We start from the raw sequence: 25,371 nt of genomic DNA on the forward strand, positions 1-25,371 counted from the left end.
AGGGAATCCATTATACATGTACCAATTTACATTTTTAATATACCAAATATGATGCATTTTTATAGACGGTGGAATTTATTATATTTTATGTATAAGATTACTGAATAATAATATTAATCACATGCTACAAATTGAAAAGAAAAGCGATTATTTAATATGCTTCGAATTTTGGAAAGATACTTTTTTATATTTCTGTATTTTGAGATGGTCCCTAAAAGAACCAAGACGGTCGATTTTCGCAAACCTGTCTGGGAATCTTCATTGGTCACGATAAAGTAAAATGTTATAATAGGAACTGGATGAAAATTTATCATGATGTGCAAAAGCTTTTTGAGTCTTGGAAAAGAAAAAAATTAAATTTATTTGGTAAATCATGCATTATTAACACACTTCCTTTATCTAAACTCACATACGTTGCTTCAATACTTAATTCTCCCGAAAATGTCTTCATAAAAAAAAATTCAACGCTTAATCTATAACTTTATTTGGCATAAAACCGAAAGAATTAAACGTAATACTTTAATAGATAATGTTTTAAAAGGTGGGCTGGCAGTTGTTGATATAAAATGTAAAATAAAGGCATTAAAAGCCTTATGGGTTCCTCGACTCTTAAAAAAAAAACATTCTGTACACAATTTTTGATTGTTACTGTAAACAAATAAACATAGATGTAAATTACGCATTACAATTTTTAGAAAAAAAGATAGAAAATATGCTAAAATTGGGAAATTACCAATGTTTTATCAACAAGTGTTATGTTCATTCAATGAATGTAAGCCTGGAAACTTAGAAAAATATTTCATCAATTAAAATTGTACAACAACTGATATGAAACAACTGCAATTTTTTGTACAAGGAAAACTCCTTATTTTTTAAAAATTGTATTACATGTGGAATTCTATATGTCAACGACTTGTTAACTGATGAAAGAAATTTAAAGTCTCTTTCTAATCTGTCTTAATATGTATATATATAATTATATATATATAAATATATATATATTTATCAAGAATCTTTATAAAATATTTAGTTTGCTATGATCTATTTTAAGATACATGTATACAAATTTTAATTTCAATAGACGTGTTTATTTGAAAAAAAACAACCCAAAAATGCATGTACGGTACGTACAAGCCCTGAACAAGAAAAGAAAGTCATACTTTTTAGTGGCATAATCACCAAGACCAAAATTATCTTATATACTTGAGTTCAAGTATGATTCTGCATGCAATATTGAATTCAATAAACTATACAAAATACAATTAATTATAGGCTAGTTGAAATAATAAGATTTATGTGCTTTGAATCTAAAATCAACTGATAAATGCCAAAGTTCAATTTCATAATAATTGTTACACTGGATTGCAATTAGAAGTTTGACAAAGCATTTTCATTTTCAATTGTACTGTATTCATTTTGATCATATTACATAAATGTACATATGCAGATAAGTACACTAAATCATAACAGGAAGAAACTCATATATACATTCAAGCAAAGCAAATAAATGTTGCAATTTAAATGATGTAAAATTAATGAAAACATTTAGGCCTTCAGTTCAAGTCTTGTATTGTTTCCTTTTTTGTGATGTTATCATATTTCTAACAGCATGCTTTATCTTGGACCAGTCATGTTTTGAAAGTATTGGTTCTTTGGCAATTGCATTTAAGCAGGCTAATCGACCAGGTGTTTGTCCAGATTTGAAATATTCAGAAAACTGGCGCTCAATGGCATTCTTCTCACTACTTAACCAATGATGCCGTCCTCCATTGCTGCTAGTACCTTAAATATGAAATCAAAGTATGAGTATTTCAAAGACAAAATTTCATATTTAATATGTCTGTCCATCTGTCTGTCTGTAATGTGTTGTAACAGAAAAAGAAGAAATATGACGGTCCAGACCAGGATTCAAACCCATGACACCTGAATCTATTCAACTGAAACATCTATCCACAGGCATTCAAATTCTAGTCTGGTCTGTCATCTCTTTTTCTGTTACATTTGAACAGGACTGACTGTCACATTCCATCCCCTATAAATTGATCTTCACTCTAGAAGATAAACCTAGGTTATTTCTCTGGTAAGAGTTCACCTGTCAGTTCCAGGGGTTGGTCACGGCATCAAATGTAAATGAAAATATAACAGACCTGACCAGGCTTTGAACCAGGGACCCCTGAATCTCTAGTTAGGCGCTCAGCCAAACTGAGCTATCTGGCCACCAGCAAACAAACCAGTCTGACAGTCATAATGTTATGTAATAGATGCATATCAACAAAACGGTCTAATATTTTGGAAATGGTTCTCCAAAACCATGTAAAGTTATGTGTAATTAAGACAATTGATAAATGAAGATAAAAAATTGATATTTCTCAAAATTTACCTTTCTTTTGAGTGCCTTTTCTCTTTTTTAATGATATACAAGGGTCAGAGAATTCATAAACATCTTCATCCAACTCTTCATCCTCCATTTCAACATCATCATCATCATCATCATCAGACTTGTACTCGTCATCTTCTTGGATATCAACTTCAGCTACAAATTTTGACAATATGTATATTGATAAATTTTTGTCACTGTTTTTGTCTCTCATTACACTAATTGTTTTATTACTAACAGAGGTGTATATATTAGTGATGTCACAAGTAGTCCTGTACTCGACTATCACTTAGACATACAGATGATGGACTAAATTTTTCTTAGTCGATTATTTGTTTATAAGTAAAATCATGATGCCAAACATCTGAAACCAATGTCATAAAGCAAGGTTGTGTTCAATTTTCAAAGTGTAGAGCAGGAAAATGAAAATACAAGTGCATTTGATTAGTCTGTGTTACCGTTTTATTTTCTAACGCTGTCATTTTGATATAATTTACTAGTAAATAGTGGCGATTATATATCCTGAGTTGGCAAATTAAATGGATAATGTGCATGCATGTATTCAAGAGATTTACATGTGTATTTCTTCTGATGTAATCAATTTAGTTCATTACAGAAATAAATTTATGTTTGTTCAAGTTTACATTTTAAAAAATCAAAAAGTACTTGACTATTGCTCGACCAAAGACCCAAATTAATCGGGTAAGCTCTCTGAGTAAAATTGACATCCCTGGTATATCTGTATTTGTGAACACATGAAATTATTACCTGCATTATCAAACTCGATCTCATCGAAATCCTTGTTTTTGTACTTGGCAATCTCACCAGTGTTGATTAAGTGTAGAACTTTGGCAACTTTGGCCAACTCAAGTGTAGAGTCTGGTAAACGATAAAATTCTCTATGGATTCTTATGTCGTGTCCCATGAATTTTGCAAGAATATCTTGGTTGGATTCGCTGAGTTCCAACACCTGACACATTGTTGCCAGGTGTTTTCTCAATCTGGTGGAAGTCAAGAGCTTGGGACATTTAGCACCACAGTTTACTGAAAAATTTCTTAAACAGTCTGATCCTCTAATCGGTTTTGAATTTCTAGGTTTAATGAAAATGAACTCAGAGTCTATTTTCAAAGCCTTTCTAGCTTTCAGTAGAATTGTCACTAAATCTTTCAAAGTGCTTGTGAGAAGAATTGGTACTTTTGATCCTCTTTTTCCCTTGATTTCAATTCTTGTGTGGCTCTTTACATAGCTCATTTTCGAATTTGGACAAAGATTTTTCAATCTCCTTGTTCAAGGGTTTGTTGGTCAGTCCTTCGTTGTACTGGTTGATTGTTATACGAGCAGCCTCACCGCTTCTCTTTCTGTTAAATAATATGATCTGAGCCAAACAGACTTCCGCGAGCTCCGAGTATTTGGTTTCATCGACTCCATTCTTCAAACTTTCTTTCAGGGATGCAGCACTTGTACAGAGGTAGCTATTTAAAAGAACTACATCCTCTGCCAAAGGAACTAGTAGTGGCTTGTTAAATTTTTCATCATGCAGAGTTGCTAAGGCATGGGCAGATATTCTTTCTTCCCAGTCACTCTGATATAAAGTCAGAAAATTGTCCGCAATTTTTCTGTCAGCATCATTCTCTTCTATTATGGCGTTTGTCTTTAAGATCTTGGCACATTTACTTAAGCTATGACCTAGCTTTAAAGGAAGTGAGGGAGTCTTGTAGGTATTTTTTTTTTCATCAAGGCCAGCTAAAGTTTTTATACTTATGAATAAGGGTGTCCCAATTGATTGGATTAATTGCAGTCCTTATTGATGTTATTTCTGTTTGATCTGACTTCAACTGAATAAGCAGCCTCCCCAATTCTCTCAGTCTTTGGGAAATGTACTGGTGTTGATGGAGATTGGCTCCATTTTTCTCATATAGCCTTTCTGCAAACTGCAGAACTAGAGGGTCCTTTTGGATTTCAAGTTTTACAGCATCATCTCTCATTTTGATGAAAATGTTTTCATAGAATCCTTTGCTAGTTCCGACAATTGGTAGGAGAAGTTTTCCCATCTGAATTGGGTTTGCTTTACTTCTTTTTTCACTACTCTTCAGTTCACAGTTTTTTTGGTGTTTCCATAGGTCTGTTTTCTTGTAGGAACCTAAACAGAATTCGCAGGGTGCATAAGATGAAAAACAATTCTCTGGTTCTGGATTGTTTGTTGTATTTCTTGGCCTGTATTTTGGTACTATCTCTCCATTACCATTCTTCATAACATCATAGTTGTGCTTGTAGTTTCCTTTATTAACAATCTCTTTCCACAATGTTTTCCTTTCCTTGCTCTTTTTTGGAAATGATAGAATTTTAGCTATTTCCATTTCTTTGTTATGCACTTGAATCAAATGTCTAGAAATTCTACTATATGGTTTCTCGCAATAATAACAAATATTTTGTTTTGCACTACGCCCTTTTGTTGTTTGTCTAGCCATCTGAAGCAAAATTTTGTTGTTACATGTAACACCAATATTGGGAACGACGACTTCATTTTCAAAATCATCATCATTGTCATCATCTTCTTCACTGGTTCCAGGGATCCAATCCTGTGCAATGTCCTGTTTGTTCTTTTCACGCATTCCAACAACAAATGCTCCAACTAAATCTTCAGTTTCTGTTATATCATTATCTTCATTGTTTTTTCCATCATCATCTTCATCGCTTTTCCCTGGAATCCAGTCTGGGTCTTCCATATTCTCATCACTGTCATCATAAGCATAGGCACCATCCTCTTCATAACACTGCATTTCTTCACTATCCTCTCCAATGTCACCATCATCTTTCTTGGGAATCCAGGCAGAGTTTTCATTATTTGGTGTGTCTTCATTAGCCTTTTTTTCAACATCACCTGCAGCTACAAAATCAAATCCATTCATTTTATTTTCAATTTATTTTCCTGCTTATGTCTCATCAGATATTCTGTCTCAATAATTATACTGCTTGATGGTATTTTCAGATGTCTAACTTATTTTAATCACCGTTAACTAAATAATATAAATACTGTAGATGCAGAAATATTCGTTGGGGATTTAATTAGGGTCTTCCGTTTTCCAACGGAAGACCCTTTTGTTTTTCTTCGGTTTCTTTTTATTATTATTATACTTTTTCTTTTTTTTCTGACTCCTTTTTTGCTTCATAACTCAAAAAGTCTTCAACCGATTTCAATGAATCTTCCAGAGATTTTAGCATGTTATTGTCCCTCAAAGATGTTAAAGTTTTATAGACAACGTCACTTCCGTTTTGGAGTGACGTCATTTTTAACATTTTAAAAAAAGTCATTTTGTCCGGGACTTTTCTCAAAAACGCTTTAGGATAGAGGCTTGAAATTTTCAATGGTTATGATTTGGTCAATTTACCTCTGTAATGAAGCTATATAATAAAAATCTGTCACTTGCGGTCGAAACTGGAAGCAAATCAAATTTTTTGAAAAAATGAATTTTTTGATAAAACAAAAAACGTATACGTATTTTGTAGAGCTCTTTAAGCTGAGTCTAATGCTGAAAACCGTTTAAAATTCGGAGGATGCATTACAGAGATATCGGGGTTTAAAAACTGATTTTCCCGGAAATTTTGATGCCGCGTTCTTGGTTTCAAAAATAGTGCAAAATTCACACTGAAAGTAACTTCTACTGTAACAATTCGTACTGATCATAAAACTTTATAAAAAACATAAAATTATAAGCATACTGTATAGTTTGCAAAGCTAAATACAAAACTTCAATTCGTTTTAAAATCGGATACTGCATTGCGGAGATATCGGGGTTTAAATATTGATTTTTCCGGAAATGTTGATTCCTCGTTATTGGTTTAAAAAATAGTGCAAAGTTCACACTTAAAGTAACTCCTGCTGAAAAGATTTCGTACAGGTCATAAAACCGAACTCCTTTTTTATATAGTTAATCAGAGTGTTTATTGAAACAATTTCGTTAATTCGGTCGATAATTACGTTGTTAGTTTTTATTAGTCTGATTAGTTTTAATCGAAATAATTATCGTACGATTCACCATGTCAACTCGCCATGTTTTGACTGCGAACAACAGCTGATAGCGGTGTGTCAGAAGAATGGCCTGCAAGACCGCGATAGTGGACATTTCAGCTCAACTAACGCATGACAGATTATAAAGGTATGTTTCAATACAGGATATGTCGTATTGACTTTTTCTTTTCAAAGTGTTTGTGCACTTTTCAATCTAATCCGACATTCCTCTGACTCTAACCTCCGCTTTTGACGTGCGTAACAATATAAAAGCGGGCATTTGAGTCAGAGAAATCTCGGGATATTATCTGTCCAATGTATTTTCACGTGTATGTTTTGCACACTACTCGTTTGAATTTCTATTTATTATTATGTATATGTATGTCTTATTTTGTATTGAACAACACACCACAGTGCAATTAAAAGGGGTCCAAAGGCACACAAGAGTTGAATGTTGTAATTAGAGTGCATGTTTGCATGATGATAACTTTACCCTAAATATTTGAAAATAGCAGATCTTTACCATATTACCTCCACTTAATTAATGAATTAAAGAACTCGGACAGACTTGTGCTTAATTAAATAAATATATTTGACATGGTAAATATTCAGTCTAAATAGAATTAGAATTTTTGTCTGGCTCGCCGTTATATATGATTATCGCCTGTGAAAGAGCATGTAAATCAGAGTGCAAGATGAAAAGAACTTTAAGTTCAGATTTTAGGTTAATGTTCCCTGATATCTATAAAACATTCTTCTCAAGATTTGATTATTTCACAGAACATTGTAAATTCTTTGAGATTAGTTTATCTTTTATATACCGGTATATTGAATTTTATTGATTCATTTTAGGTAAACTTTACATGCAGAACACATCTACATTGTAAACAGTTTTTACAGTAAGACAAATGTATGTAATAATTTTTACTACATGTGCCTCAGATCTCTCTCTCTCTCTCTCTCTCTCTCTCTCTCTCTCTCATGCTTTTAATCTTGGCAAAGCATCACAGAGCAACATCATTTTGTGCATATCTCTATCTAGGAAAAGAAATCAACAATGCTTTAAATTTCAAAATGAGCATGTATTAACGTGCAATCCCTCATTTTTTCATTGTGCAACTAAAATCCAAAGCTTTGTAAAATTGTTTATGGAATTTTATACATACTAAACATAATATTGTATTTAAAACCTGTCATTAATAAGAAAAGAGAAAAAAAATCCTCGCTAAATTTATTTGCCAAAAAAAAGCCCCAGTAGAATTCATTTAAAAAAAATGGTATAGCAGAAAATTATACTTTGAGGCTGTTCGGATGAAATACTGTAAGTCGTTTTTATTCCACCGTGTTAAATTTTCATGATTTTTACTAAAGTATCAATTGCGATGGTTTTAATTTCACGCTGGTTAAAAATTCAATTGATCAGAATAGAAGCATTTAAATTTCATAATATTTGGTTAAAGTGTTCAAACTAATGCTTCTTAGGAAAACAAAAAAATAGGGGGATGGTATACATGTACAGAGTTGGGGTCAATTACTTTGAAAAGTAATTAATTACTTTCAAATACATTGACAATTTTATCAATTACTTGCAATTACAATTATATTGATTTTTTAAAATGTAATTAATTACTCTCAATTACTTTGATAAATGTAATTAATTACATTTCAATTACTTTAGTTTTATTTTTTTAAATCTTGAGAACATATACATATATTAACGACATTAAGATATACAGGGCTTTATGTACGGTTATGTTTTTAAAGGTTGTATAGTTCAGTTCAGATCAGATTTCTTGAAAATTTTCTTTAACATTAAGGTATTCGATGTATAACGACCACATTTTGTACCTAAGAAATGTATGGTCCGATTTTCCTAAACATGGTATCATTTTGAAGGTGTTATCAAATGAAAATACTCCACCAAAGGAATTTTCAAAATATTAATTACACCTTGAATTTTGTATTAAAGTCTATGGGCAACGTATGTTTTAATGCGATATTGTAAAAAGAAACTTAAAATTTGTAAAACACTCTTGGTTAATACATGCATAAACTTTCTCTTTATCAAAATATGAATTAAAATGAATCATTTACCGCGGATATTCTGACGAAATTAAAATTTTCTTTTTTTCAACAAGGGGAGATAACTCTTTAAAAAAAATTAAGGTGCAAAATGACCGGCTTCTTATATGTTGTCAGTCATGTGAATTTGGTTCATTTCACTTTCATTGTTTTTTAGCAGTACTTATTTAACTGGTTTTAAACGATTCAAAATTGTTCAATATCCCTTGATTATACATTGAATACCTTAAATTCATTAAGTACCATTGAGTTCATTTTTGGTTCTGAATAATATTTTTTCTATAGATAAATAATAATTGCTATAATTCACAAGAATGAGATATTTTGATTCCCTTGAGTCTAAAATCAATTGGGGTTCTTGGGTATTGGAGGAGTTCACACCTCCACAAAATTAGATCTTTACCTATTGCTCTGGGCAGTGTGTCATACTGTATAAACATATGAAACATTATTTGACATTTAATTATTGTATAAACAAAAGTCCATGCCAAACATGTATAAAATTTATTTATCGTTATAAGACACCTTTATAATATCTTAAACTTGGAAAAAAGTAATTGAGATGTAATTGAAAAGTAATTGGTCCGATTTTCCTAAACATGGTATCATTTTGAAGGTGTTATCAAATGAAAATACTCCACCAAAGGAATTTTCAAAATATTAATTACACCTTGAATTTTGTATTAAAGTCTATGGGCAACGTATGTTTTAATGCGATATTGTAAAAAGAAACTTAAAATTTGTAAAACACTCTTGGTTAATACATGCATAAACTTTCTCTTTATCAAAATATGAATTAAAATGAATCATTTACCGCGGATATTCTGACGAAATTAAAATTTTCTTTTTTTCAACAAGGGGAGATAACTCTTTAAAAAAAATTAAGGTGCAAAATGACCGGCTTCTTATATGTTGTCAGTCATGTGAATTTGGTTCATTTCACTTTCATTGTTTTTTAGCAGTACTTATTTAACTGGTTTTAAACGATTCAAAATTGTTCAATATCCCTTGATTATACATTGAATACCTTAAATTCATTAAGTACCATTGAGTTCATTTTTGGTTCTGAATAATATTTTTTCTATAGATAAATAATAATTGCTATAATTCACAAGAATGAGATATTTTGATTCCCTTGAGTCTAAAATCAATTGGGGTTCTTGGGTATTGGAGGAGTTCACACCTCCACAAAATTAGATCTTTACCTATTGCTCTGGGCAGTGTGTCATACTGTATAAACATATGAAACATTATTTGACATTTAATTATTGTATAAACAAAAGTCCATGCCAAACATGTATAAAATTTATTTATCGTTATAAGACACCTTTATAATATCTTAAACTTGGAAAAAAGTAATTGAGATGTAATTGAAAAGTAATTGAAAATACACAATATTTTTGGAATGTATTTAAATACATTCAATTACTTGTAATTGAAGACAGATTCAATTACCAATTACTTACAATTACTTTAAAAAATGTAATTAATTACACTCAATTACAAATACTTTTTTCAATTACCCCATCCCTGTACATGTAAGGGTATTTCTAAGTGATGTGATGCTTTTGTCATGATAATATCATGTATATGTATGTAGTTTTGGATAAGGTTTCTTATTTAGGGAGGTTGGACAACAGTTGACCTCTAAAAGATTAGGTAAAGCTGCTTTATTTATGGAGAGCCCTATAAATCTGTGTTAAATAGAAGAAAGTGGAAATGCTGGGTTCACTTAAATGGCCATATTTTTCTTAATCCTTAATGGAATTGGCATAATGAGGTATACTTTTTCTCAGAATAGCATAAGCTTTGTATGTTTAAGACAAGATGACTTTTCAGAGAATGTTAGTGTAAGTTTCAAGACTACATGGTATTTTCAGATTTCTCATTTAACTGTAATTTTGAGTGGATTTTGTACCAAAAGTAGTCTATTTTGGGAAAATGGATGATTTTGTTGGTTATACATTGTATATGTTGTTACATGATTTATTAGCTATAATATACACGGGAAGTAAATGCCTTTTAAATGTGTAGAATGACCACCACTAGAGTAAATTGGCTTAGATAGTAGGTATTTCCTATCCTGATGACAATTAATAGGCTTAAGTTAAGTACCGAGATAAGAATTAATACTGCACAGTAAAAGAGTTTTGATCAATTGAATTATTTAAATTATAAATTTGCAGCAATTTTGCTGTCTGATTTCATGAAATAACATTAAGCAACCTGACTTATATATAACTCAATTTTTTTAAAACAGCATATTTTTCTTTCAAATAAAATTCACATGTAGACAAATGCAGTTATCAAAGTATACAATATGTCAAAAAATTCAAGTTTTTGCTCCTTCCTATCCAAAAGTGATATTTTAGATATATTTACAGAATTCAAAAAGCCATGCCCCCCCCCCTCTTTCCAATTGTCTCCATTACCATTACATGTTGGATATGTAAATGTACATTTGACCTTGAAATAACATCTGCTATAATAATTACTCTCGAAATGATCAAGAAACAACAAATGTTTACCCTTTTATTGTATATATGCATCAAAAATGTAGGAAAACATGTAAAATTTGAACATTTATCATGGAATTCTCATCCGTCCCCAGGTACCCGGTTGTGTTTGAATTTCATTTTAATTAAGAGCAGACATCACACTGGCAGGTCTTACTATTTTAGCAAAGTTAAAAGGAGACTAGAAACAAGAATAAATAAGATATTCACTAAATATGATTATAAGCTTACTGTTTCATGAAAACAAGAAATCACATGTATGGCGGCATGTCTTTTTGTGAAAAAAAATGTTACATTACATCCATTTACCAAGAAAAGATTAATTTTCAATATCAGTGATGGTTGTTTTTAAATATGTGTGAGAAATGACTTAAGGGAATTGCCACAAGTTTCATAATATTAAGGTTAAAGTGTTCAAACTAATGCTTCTTAGGAAAATCAAAAAATAGGGGGAGGGTATACATGTAAGGGTATTTCTAAGTGATGTGATGCTTTTGTCATGATAATATCATGTATATGTATGTAGTTTTGAATAAGGTTTCTTATTTAGGGAGGTTGAACAACAGTTGACCTCTATAAGATGAGGTAAAGATGCTTTATTTATGGAGAGCCCTATGAATCTTTGTTAAATAGAGGAAAGTGGAAATGCTGGGTTCACTTAAATGGCCATATTTTTCTTAATCCTTAATGGAATTGGCAAAATGAGGTATACTTTTTCTCAGAATAGGATAAGCTTTGTAAGTTTAGGACAGGATGACTTTTCAGAGAATGTTAGTGTAAGTTAAAGGTAGCAAGGGACAGTTTCGGATAAAGTACCTGTCAATATTTTTGTAAAATTGAGAGTTGCTGTACTTAAAGGCTTATGAGTGTTGCTAAAATTCATGAAATGATTTTTAATGATTATCATTACTTAGAGGGATGTCTCTTGTTGAAATTGATATTCAATATGTAGGCCCCATATGTTAGGTACATGAGATTCAGAAGTAAAATGTGAAACCTGCGGCTATGACTGTTGTGTTGACTTTAGACAGTGAAAATGCAAGTTAGAGACGGGAGGGTAAATAACACGAAAAGTAGGTGGATGGGGCATTATAAACTATACACCGGTAAGTTTCTGACATGTGATGGTGCAACATGCACATGGTACGGAAGGTCAACCCTTTGCAGGGAATTGGCTGGGGGAGGTCTAAAAAGCTGAAAAATCATGAAAAATTAGCAAAATATGGAAGGGTCAAAATCTCATAAAAACCAGTATGTAGAAAATTTTACAGGTTTTGACTAGTAATTTTCTTCAGAAATTGGTATTTGGATTTATAAAAAGTGAATTAAAGGTATTTGTGCTGAATGGGAACTGAGGAAATTCTAGTTACAGGGTTCCGAAGACACACGTCCCCAGGCTACAATGAAACGTATCAACAAAACTGTCCTGTGCCATCTAATGTCACGTATCGGGATACGTCATACTAATTACACGGCATGGTCAGTGTATTTTTTTTCAGAAATACTATGCATATGTTATTGTAAACACAGGTATTATTAGTACCGGTACATGTATTAACACAGCTTATTGATTTTTTTAATTTCAGCTATTGGTGGCCACATGGTTTTTACCTGTTGATTCTTTTCAGCTCTTGAGGTTAACCTGTCATCTCTACCCACATGCATATTCCTTAATGTGTTCTACAGACTATTTACCAGTAAAAATTAAATCGGATAATTCATGAACAGTTACTGTAATGGAACTTTAAGAAAGCATCATGCCTTGTTGTGGTTTGTGTTTGATAAGAAATTATAACAAACAAAATTATGGCTGTTTTAAGTAATTTACAATTGTTAGCTGTGAAAATTTGTTTTTCAATAAAAGTATGCAATTATGTTTCTTTTATTTTGTTTTTAGCTCAACTGAGCCAAAGGCTCAAGTGAGCTTTTCTGATCACAATTTGTCGTTGTTGTAAACTTTTCATATTTTCATCTTCTTTTCAAGAACCACTGGGCAGATTTCAACCAAATTTTGCACTAAGCACCACCACTAGGTGAAGGGGATTCAAGTTTGTTCAAATGAAGGGCCACGCCCTCTTTAAAGGGGAGATAATTGAGAATTATTGAAAATTTGTTGGTATTTTTCAAAAATCTTCTTCTCAAAAACTATTCGGCCTGAAAAGCTTTAACTTGTGTGGAGGCATCCTCAGGTAGTGTATATTCAAGTTTGTTCAAATCATGGTCCCCGGGGGTAGGGAGGGGCCATAAGAGGGGGGTCAAGTTTTACATAGTTTCAGCTTTTACATGGTAAAGACCTAGTAAGTTGTCAGAACTTGTGTCCTAACCATTTGTATATGTATCTTTTATATATGTATCAATAAAATATGTTCAAATCAAATGAAGTTTTACATAGGAATATATAGAGAAAATCTTTGAAAATCTTCTTCTCAAAAACTATTAGGCCAGAAAAGCACAAATTAAAGTGGAAGCATCCTCAGGTAGTGTAGATTCAAGTTTGTTCAAATCATAATCCCAGGTGGTATGGTGGGGTCACAATGGGGGAATTGATTTTTACATAGAAATAATTATATAGAGAAAATCTTTAAAAATCTTTTTCTCAGAAACTAATAAGCCAGGAAAGCTGAAACTTATGTGGAAGCATCCTCAGGTAGTGTAGATACAAAGTTGTGAAAATCATGACCCCGGGGATAGGTTTGGGCCACAATGGGTGGGGGGGGGGGGTCAAAGTTTAACATAGGAATATATAGATTAAATATTTAAAAATCTTCTCAGAAACTAATCAGCCAGATGATTCTTTATAATTGTTAAGACTTTGGCCCCAGGACAGTTCTTTGGCCTCACAAGACGGTTCAGAGTTTGATGTAGGTTTATATCCCATATATAAACTATTGTTAAGGATCTTTTTGAGAACTGCAATACTCAACATGCGATATGACTAAAAAATCAATATAAAATCATCCTTTTAGAAAAGGAACTAATGATTATAAACATAAGAAAATTTAGGGGGGAAAATGGATTTTATTTATACAGGATCTACATGTATTATTGTACATTGTCCAGGTAGTTTGCATTGTGACTCCATTAAGCTGATTTTATCATACCTATTGTTCCTCAGGTGAGCGATGTGGCCCATTTGCCTCTTGTTTTAGTTTTTCATTGTTTTTCAATATTAAAAATTAAACATATGTAACCTACGGTAATTTTCATGATGAGTACAAAACTTATATCCGCTTTTAAATCGGACGATGCATAACAGATATCGGGGTTTAAAAATTGATTTTTCCGGAAATTTTGATTCTGCGTCCTTGGTTTAAAAAATAGCGTAATGTTCAAAGTAATATTAACTCGTACCAAAAATAATTGTTAAGTCGTACTTTGACACATTCGGATTTTTTTTGTTAAGTCGTTCTTGAAATTAGAAAGGTTTTTGTTAAGTCGTTGTTAAAATCATTCGGATTTTGTTAAGTCGTACCAGGAATAATTCGATTTTTCATCTTTTTATTTTAGTTACTCTTGTTATTGGTTTAAGAGCTATGCTTCTTACAGGAACTTCCAGCTTTACTTCCGACATTAACGGAAGACCCACTCGTTGCTTTGCAACGAGCTTTGCTCTAGTTTTGTTATTATCGTTGGTACAGTACCGATCAGACCCAACCTAACACCATAGTAAACCCCAACTAAATCCCGGGGTTACACTGGCTCTGCTTTGGGTATTGGGAATTGCTCTTGGGGTCAACTGCGTGCACTGAAGTGTGAAGCAGAATGGTCATTTATCGTACTACCTTTAATTCCTGCCCCATGTTTATTCTGAATACACAGTTAGCTTCAGGGGTATACTTCTGATCGGATTTTACTCTCTGTGTCCACTCTGGGTTTACTTTAGGTTTACTCTTGGTCCACTCTAGTAAACCCAAGGTGAACCCAGAAAGTAAATCCAGGGTTTAGTTGGGGTTTACTTTCTGTTGGGTTGGGTCTTGTCGGTACTGTAGTATTAATCAAGGTAATTAAATCCATGACAATTTTTTTACATAAGCATTCATAAATACAGAGTTGATATGCAATATATACCGTAGATTCCTAAATAACCACGAGGAATACCCCCGGTAAATATCCGCGTAAAATCCCAGGAAGCACCCTTCGTGGATTTTAAAATCTTGCTATAATTTTCTAAGAGTTGAAAACTATAAGAAATAAGGATGGAAATTCCATGTTCACGATTTTATACGAAACCATAAGATCGCGGAATTAAGTATAGTAGGAATTTAGCTCGAGGAGTTAATTTTCTTCGTGGAACCATAGCAATTATTTCCTTTGAAACATAAATTTGTCCTATATACGAGTACAAACAAAAGAAAACAAAGCATGTATATACTTCCTTTAAACAATGATGTTGGCCTATGTGTTTTCCCCTTAGGACAATTTTTAGTTTGCAAGCGTGTTATCCTATTTAAATTAAACATGCAAATGTAAGGGGATCGTGAATGACAAACATAATACGTACACTTACTACACGAATATATTTCAAATTAACCACTGTTAAGCATATACAAAATCCAGATGGATATGTTATTAAGCAAACAATAATGGCCACCTAATTTCATGCGGATGTGCGAAATGAGGCCGGTTTCACTCTTCCTTCACCAATATTCATGAAATGGCATTGCTTTTCTGCCAGAAAATAAACAATTAAATTCTTTATCTTTGTAACAAGATGGAATTCACCATTGTAATTTTCAGAATATAGGTAACTTTTATAAGTAAACAAACACATGCATTTTCACTGTCATCCAAAACTGACAAAAATGATAGCATGTATAGCTTTATGTGGTCTATCATAATAGCCAACTGTAGCTATAGCTTAAATTATTAGTAAGCTGGAAAAACTGCATGATCCACCAACAGACTTTGAATTAGCAGACATGTTTTCATTTTGGGGTCTTTTCCTCAACTTATGGATTTGACTAAATCTAATAAGGCATACATAAGACAATTCATTCTTTTATGACTTCTTTAAATACAATTATCAAATTATCCACAAGAATTGTGCAAAACCTTTTCTTATTATGCACATTGTTCAAACTTCCTATTACATAAACTTTTAAAAAGAACTGCAGTAATCAAACATGACACTTTACAGGTACCCAAGCCACGTGCGGTAATACGCGACTAAATTCTGTCTGCCCAGTACTATTGGTAAATTTCAAAGCAATTTGACGGCTCAGAGTGTTTATACAAACTACTCATGAGTATCTGGCATGTGAAAAGGTGTGAAACTCAATTGATTATGCAAATTAATAATTTATTTTGTTGTTGTCTGGTTTAGATCTGCAAACATTATTACTTTTAAGCATTTTGATTATTAACACATGAATTACAATGACTTTTCGAAAATTTCTTCATTTTTGGGGGGTGCATATTATACACGGGAGAAGCATGCAGTCATTTCAGCATTTGAACCCAACTTTGGGGTGCGTATTATATGTTGGTGCATATCATACTTGAGACTTTAAGGTAAATAGATCAACTGACATTTTCAGAAAATCTTCAAATGCATAAAACATATCCTAATCTACTGCAAAATTTCAAAAAAACTTTTATTAAATGATTTTTTAAGAAATTTACCTTTTCTGCCAGAGTGGACTTGCCCGACACTATTATATGAATGTCATCAAGCTGACTACCAGTAGTTCCATTGTCTTCTTCTGCTATGCAAGAACAAGGGCCTTGAATTAAAATTTAGTACTTTATAATCAATGGTGGGGTGATTTACCTTTAATTTCAGTTGATTCATATAACATATTACATGTAATAGATCTTCCACCAATCCTCTTCACCATATTAACGTGAAAAAAGGACAAAATGTCTTATATGGTTAACAGAAGTACATGTATCACAAGAGTTTTATAAATAAACTAATATTGTACATACCAGCAACTTGTCCACAGGAAGAGCTATTGAGGAATGGTGGGTCAATGCAAGAGGTGTCTTCCACCTGAATATCCTCTTTACCTTTATTGAAAAGAAAAAAGGACAAAATGTCTTATATGGTTATCCGAAGTACATGCATCACAAGAGTTTTATTAATAAATTAATATATTGTACATACCAGCAACTTGTCCACAGGAAGCGCTATTGAGGAACGGTGGGTCGATTCGAGAAGTGTCTTCCACCTGAATATCATCTTCAGCTTTATTGAAGAGAAAAAAGGACAATGTCTCATATGGTTAACAGATTGAAGAACATGTATCACAAGAGCTTTTTAAGTAAACTGATATTGTACATACCAGCAACTTGTCCACCGGAAGCGCTATTGAGGAATGTTGGGTCAATGCGAGAAGTGTCTTCCACCTGAGTATCATCTTCATCTTTATTGAGGAGAAAAAAAGGACAAAATGTCTAATATGGTTTACAGAAGTACATGTATCACAAGAGTTTTATTGATGAACTAGTATTGTACATACCATCAACTTGTCCACAGGAAGCGCTATTGAGGAATGGTGGGTCAATGCAAGAAGTGTCTTCCACCTGAGTATCCTCTTCATCTTTATTGAAGAGAAATAAGAACAAAATGTCTTAAATATTAAACGGATGTACATGAATCATAAGAGTTTTATTAATAAACTAATATATTGTACATACCAGCAACTTGTCCACAGGAAGCGCTATTGAGGAATGGTGGGTCATTGCAAGAAGTGTCTTCCACCTGAATATCCTCTTTACCTTTATTGAAAAGAAAAAAGGACAAATTTAATGACTAATATGGTTAACAGAAGTACATGTATCACAAGAGTTTAATTGATAAACTGATATTGTACATACCAGCAACTTGTCCACAGGAAGCGCTATTGAGGAATGGTGGGTCAATTCGAGAAGTGTCTTCCATCTGAATATCATCGTCAGCTTTATTGAAGAGAAAAAAGGACAAAGTGTCTTATATGGTTTACAGATTGAAATACATGTATCACAAGAGTTTTATTGATTAACTGATACTGTACATACCAGCAACTTGTCCACCGGAAGTGCTATTGAGGAACGGTGGGTCAATGCGAGAAGTGTCTTCCAACTGAGTATCCTCTCCATCTTTATTGACGAGAAAAAAAGGACAAAATGTGTAATATGGTTTACAGAAGAACATGTAGCACAAGAGTTTTATTGATAAACTAGTATTGTACATACCAGCAACTTGTCCACAGGAAGCGCTATTGAGGAATGATGGGTCGATTCGAGAAGTGTCCTCCATCTCAATATCATCTTCAGCTTTATTGAAGAGAAAAAAGGACATAATGTCTTATATGGTTAACAGAAGTGCATGTATCACAAGAGTTTTATAAATAAACTAATATTGTACATACCAGCAACTTGTCCACAGGAAGAGCTATTGAGGAATGGTGGGTCAATGCGAGAGGTGTCTTCCACCTGAATATCCTCTTTACCTTTATTGAAAAGAAAAAAGGACAAAGTGTCTTATATGGTTAACAGAAGTACATGTATCACAAGAGTTTTATCGATAAACTGATAATGTACATACCAGCAACTTGTCCACAGGAAGCGCTATTGAGGAATGGTGGGTCAATTCGAGAAGTGTCTTCCATCTCAATATCATCTTCAGCTTTATTGAAGAGAAAAAAGGACAAAGTGTCTTATATGGTTAACAGAAGTACTTGTATCACAAGAGTTTTATTGATAAACTAGTATTGTACATACCAGCAACTTGTCCACGGGAAGAGCTATTGAGGAATGGTGGGTCAATGCAAGAAGTGCCTTCCTACTGCGTATCATCTTCATCTTTATTGAAGAGAAAAAAAACCAAAATGTGTTATATGGTTTACAGAAGTACATGTATCACAAGAGTTTTATTAATAAATTAATATATTGTACATACCAGCAACTTGTCCACAGAAAGCGCTTTTGAGGAATGGTGGGTCGATTTGAGAAGTGTCAGAATATCATCTTCAGCTTTATTGAAGAGAAAAAAAGACATAATGACTTATATGGTTAACAGATATACATGCATCACAAGAGTTTTATAAATAAGGCCTAACAAAAAAATAAGTTTGTTTCCGCTTTCCCGACCGAGCCTACCTTAAACCCGCCGACCCAAATTTTTTTTCTCGATTTTTTTTCGTAAATTTCCGTTTATATCCGTTTTTTGTTAAAATTTCGTTTTTATCCGATTTAAAAATTTAATGTGTCCTGTAAATCTAAGTCGTAAAAACGCTTATAGAACTTAATTAGATGTCATCAGTGTTGTGTAGATGTTTGTAATTAACAAATGGCAGCACATGTTGTTCCAGTTGAGCTCGAGAAATGTAAGATTCAGGGTGAAAGTAAATATTGTAATTTCTTGCACAGACAAAATTAAACAATGACAACAAAAACTTGGTTTTTTTTTTTATCTTACCCAGTTTAATAAATAAATGGTTTAATATGCACAACTGAACAGATGGAGAGAGAGAAAAAAAAAGCCGACCTACTGACCCTAATTTTTTTCAGCCTGAAAGCGGAAACTAACCTATTTTTTTCCTAGGCCTAAACTAATATCGTACATACCAGCAACTTGTCCACCGGAAGCGCTATTGAGGAACGGTGGGTCAATTCGAGAAGTGTCTTCCATCTGAATATCATCTTCAGCTTTATTGATGAGAAAAAAGGACAAAATGTCTTATATGGTTAACAGAAGTACATGTATCACAAGAGTTTTATTGATAAACTGATATTGTACATACCAGCAACTTTTCCACAGGAAGCGCTATTGAGGAATGGTGGGTCAATGCGAGAAGTGTCTTCCACCTGAATATCCTCTTTACCTTTTTGTTGTAAAAAAAAAATAAACTAAATGCCTGGGCTTTTTATCTTTACAATGATCAAAACCAAAATAGTTTTCTTTAAGCATAGAGTTTGTTATGATATATTTGATCTTGCTTGGGACATTCCAGTTTATAGACAGACAAACAAAATGAATCTGTTTTACTTATATTTATAACAAGTGCAATGAGGCTTAATGGTAAAAAATTGTATATAAGAACCAGTGAGAAAAGAAACTTTAAATGGACGTTTTAATTTTTATTGCTTCTTTGGGAACAACTAATTCTTTTCAAGAAGTTGATTTGACCATCAAATATATGTATCAATTGATGTTTTCAATGAATATTGCCATGTGCTTTTTCTGGACTCAAGAAATTGAAAGAAAACTAAAAACTTTTAAAACAAACAAATCGATACATATTTAAGCACTACAGGGTTAATTTAATTTGCCTAAAAATCTTTGATAACTCACCAATACTGATTACATTACAATTGAAAGAAGTTACCAATATTTTTTTCTAACCTTAAAGGTAAAATATCAACTACTGTACACAAAGTAACAACAATTTTTTGAAAAAAACACATCTTGATAAAGTTCAAGAATGGCAACAAAAAGAAGTATGTGTATTAACAACCTGAAATTGACTTTTATGCAACCAAGATAACCAATTATTTGAAATGTTATTTTACTTACCAGAACTTTTGCCCATCTATACAAGAAGTTCATTTTAGAAATATATATCTTTGAAAGATGTTGACATGAAATAGCCAAATTGTGTATGTGAAACTTAAAAACTTACCAAAGTCAAATTGGAATTCCATGGGTAAGATTTTAACCCATAATCGTACAACAGTTCTTCTCCTTGCTGGATGTCTCTATAAAATAATTGAAATGATATTTAATTATCTACACATGAAAATATGCAACCCCCCTCTCTCTCCCTCTCTCTATCTCAAATACCTTGTAGCAAAAAGACAAAGACAATCCCCACAGAGTTTCATTTTGCAGTTTATCTCTTTTTTAGTCCCATGATTGATGAGTCTACATAATCTTCCATCGTCTTTTGTTGCATCAATGCTAAAACAATTATATAAATATTAATGTTGCATCATAGATTAAATTGTATTATAATAATTATTATTAAACAACACTTGGGCTTAAGCTTTTTAAAAAACTAAAGTACCTGTCTACCTGACACATCTTACCATAAATCTCTGTAAAAATATCGGTATCCTGATGATTTTTTTCTCTCTCTTCTCTCGCCCTCTTTTTTGGATATAATTTGTCCTGAATACACTAGTAAAAAGTCTCCCCTTTGTCTGGGAATAGTACTCCTAACTCCTCTTCCTATATGAATGTTTATCATAATATTCATTTTACTACAGCTCAACATACATGTACATATATAGAATTTTTTTTATCATGGTATTTAAGAACACTTGCAATCATGCGTGACAAGAACATATGGAGCATAGTTTTAGCAGATTGACAGCTAGAAACTCCATGGGCACATTCATCTTGATTTCTTGCTTCATTTAGAAAATACTCAGTCATAGAGATATATAGTCAACTGAGTTAATATGCAATAATCTGAATCACAAAATCATAAAATAACTGCTATTTAGTGTAAGTAAAAGTCAAGATGAAACATACAGTATATATGTGTAAATTTTATCAGCATATATCTTCATCACATTCTAAGAAATCGAATAATTCTTACCTTTGTTTTCAAACACATCAATTTCAAATCCTGGTGGATCTGTTTTTACCCAAAGCTGGGATTCTTCAAAGGGATTTACCCTTTTTCTTCGCATTTTAGCTGTAACAAGCAAAAATTAAATAAATCTTTAAAACTAAGATGAAATGCAGCTTTTTATAAATTAATAAATTCCAGAAATATATTTTTTCTGAGAAAGAAGAGGATGCATAATTTTAAAGGAGGGGACAGTTCCTTCATAGATACTTCCGGCAAGCTCATGAAAAAAAAACCCATCCAGGATATCTTTTCATAGTATGTTGGAAAGACATTAGAAGCGATTGATACAAATAATGGAGTACCACACCAGTATGAAAATATAATTTTTTTCTCCTTTTTTGATGGAAAAGCCTGATTGTTATAAACACTGACACAATATTAAAGCGGGAAAATTTTACGTCACAGGGGCTTCAAAGCATAAACTTAAGAAAGATAATTTCTCATCATGCTCATTGGTCAACTTGGCTTGAGGATATCATACAAAAAAATTCAAGTTAATTAAGAAACATCATAGTTTCAAGTGAGAAAAGTTTACAAAATAATTCAATTGATAACGAAACCTCCCTCTGCGTGTATAAAAATTGCTACAACACTAGTTCACCTATCTTTTTTTAAAATATACGCTTGTATAATATATTTTTTCTTACTTCTGTTGCCTTTTTTTTTCAACATTGATCCATTTGATAAATTAACCTTCATATTTAATTTTCATTTAATTCTTTGAATCATAAAATGATTGCACTACTCAATTACATTTGTAGATGATTTGAAAGCACCTTCCTTACATGGTGACATTTTTGAGCTCTTAAATTAGTCTCATCGTTTTATCAACAGTTACCAAGTCAAATTTGCTGCAATTGATCATAATGATTGAATGTCCACCTGTCTTTCATTTTGCCATTGCAAGTTAAATGCATTTGTTTTATCTACAGCCGACTTAGATAGACTGTTCAATTGTTAAAATGACAGATGTCCTAAGAACCCACTTTAAAGAGACAGTACAGCGCATCTTATAAAAAAAACGACTTGAAAAAATTCATCAAAATTGATAACTACGTATAACCCATACATTTTTGCATCACAATATGTTACATGGTTCAGCCTTCTATACTATTAGGAATAAGTATTGACAGTAACAAAACACATGCAGGGCTCGCGAAGATGCTTGTGGACATTTTTGTTGATAAAAATATGTCTCCTCTACTTCTCCTAGGTAATAATTGCTCAAAGTGTAAAAAATAACCACAGTTATTGTTTTGTAAGCAGGAATTTTGCGTTTTTATCAAACAAGTTGCTACAACCTAAATTCATTTTTGTAAATGAGGCCTCTTGAGATTTTATTTGACAAATTTATGTATGTTCATTTTAAAATGAACCGAAATTGGTAAACCATTAATAAATTATTGAGAAAGTGATATTATGTTCCGTTTAGAGAGTCCCTTTAACCTCTAACATGATGACCGTAGTCGGACGAAGATCTTGTAGTGTTCAGCATGTGTTAATTACTGTCAATCAAAGTCCACGTGCAAATCAATGACATAAGATTATTCCAGTTTGTACGTCCATTAAATTTCCAGAAGCTTATAATTACGTTAACTAGGTATGTGAAAGGGATTTTTAACGTATTTCACCTATTACAATAAACGATATATCTTATTTCCTAACAATATAATACTAGGTAAATCTAAAGTTATTCACACATGTGTTTTCAGCTGTACTGTCTCTTTAACAATAGAATTCGTCCCATATACTTGCTTCCCAGCGAATAACAAATTATATTACACTCTGTATCTCGCCTTAAATTTCATATGATATGTCTCGAATACCTACAATGTTGCTCTTTTATAATCCCATTTTACCATATTAACTGTTTTTACAACGAAATCACTGCCACTTTTAACACCTTGTTTACTGCCACTTTTAACATCTTGTTTGAAAATTCGCTATTTTCGGTCACCATGTTGATGATAAAATTGGAGACATTCCGAGTGCGATTTCCAAAAAAATGTCAGGCAAATTCAAACATAATACACATACTGCTTCTTTTAACATCATGTTTGAAAATTCGCTGTTTTCGGTCACTATGTTAACGATAAAATTGGAGACATTCCGAGTGCAAAATGGCAGGCAAATTCGAACATGTATATTAACAAAATGCCTTGGTACAACTCATTAAATGGATATTATGTAGACTTATCTACAAATGCATGTTCAAATAGGTTTATGTTCAAAAATGTATTTTACCCCTGCAGATTATTTTAACAGACTTAAAATCGACACGAAACAGATCCGCTTCACGGCTGCTACATTGAAAGTATATAGGACAAATTCTTAATGTGACCAGAGCGTAGCATGGTCACGGTAAGATTTTTCTTTCTACAGACGACTGAACCAGTGCTAGTCTACTGCAAAACAGATTGATATTATAATATATATATAATATATATATTATATATGACTAGAGAGAATACATTTAGTGATAATACACATACTGCAAATAAATAAAAAATTACTTTTATAGTATATATGACTTTCTGTATCCTGTTTCTTGGGCATGTAAATTATTGCTTGGGTTGGTTCAGTTCATTGATACACCTGCCTGGAATTACAGTCAACTCGTAACCAAACTGACTCGTACCCAAACAGACTTGTAATCAGATTGTTGATTAAAAAATGACTTAAATTATAATATTATTATGCCTGCCTTCAAAAAGTGAGAAGAATTTATAAATTTGTCAACCTAATTAATCCGTTTTATAAGAAAAGGTTGCATGTAAACAGAAGTTTTCTATCAAATGTTGATATAGTGACCTCCATGGCAAACTTATAGGAGATCTCAAAAATTTTACATTCATTTATCTCATAATTTCTTAATTATTGTGATCATATTGAAACCTAACGTTAACATGTTATCTTTTACAGTTACAACCTAAGTATCATTGTTTACCACTGGAGCAATGGATCATTTGACTGTTTTGGTACGAGTCGGTTTGGGTAATCGACTGTATCACTGTTTATGTCCTCATTTAAAACAATATCATCATAGCCAAATATATGGCATTCTGCTGTTAAGTAGTTGCTTGAGGCACCATACACGTAGTAGAGAAATTTCGAACTGAGTAAATCAAGGTTAGGCCTATATACAATGACATTCGCTTATTTTAACTCGTCTTACCTTGTCTATTAATTAAAACATTTGCATGACATTTTATGAAGAACAATTTTTTTTAATGAATAACAAACCTTATTTCTTTAACATGTTCAAAAACGTTGAAGCTGAAAGCACGTTGTCTGGTATTTTCACTACGGGTGTTTTCGTCCAACCTCATTTAGCCATAAGAATTGTTAATGTTAGATTAACACTCACATAAATTCCATAACTGTGTGATATGTAAAACGAATTTTAAAAAAAACCAAAAAAAAAAAACAAATCCACACCAGCGACACTGCACTCCGCAGTCCGCTGCTCGATTTACCTAGCTTAGGCGTACTTGTACATATTTAGGATTTATTTAAAGTTAAAAAACGAAAAATTTGTAATATTAATTTTGCTAAATTTTCGTATCATGACGTGTAGAAATATTCAAAACAATTGTATTTCTAAAAATCTATAATATATGTGTTTCTACAACAAAACAATAAATAAAAAGTTAGACCTCTTTGATTGGGTTCGAATACCGGAACAATATTGGAATTTTTTTTACTACATATTTCTTTTAATTACAATAAAAAGAATCTGTATATGGTTAATTTAATTATGACAGAATAAAGTTTTTCAAACGCTTGTTTATGTCATAATTTGCATGCATGTTTAATTTTTTCAA

The 25,371-nt window shown here is 32.2% G+C and overlaps 1 pseudogene; it reads right to left on the reverse strand.

Moving 5' to 3' along the window:
- Window positions 1-468: 468 nt before the first annotated feature.
- LOC128165934 (uncharacterized) lies at window positions 469-25,050 on the reverse strand (annotated as a pseudogene).
- Window positions 25,051-25,371: the final 321 nt, after the last annotated feature.

The sequence above is a fragment of the Crassostrea angulata genome, chromosome 10, assembly GCF_025612915.1.
Source record: "Crassostrea angulata isolate pt1a10 chromosome 10, ASM2561291v2, whole genome shotgun sequence".
Classification (NCBI taxonomy): domain Eukaryota; kingdom Metazoa; phylum Mollusca; class Bivalvia; order Ostreida; family Ostreidae; genus Magallana; species Magallana angulata.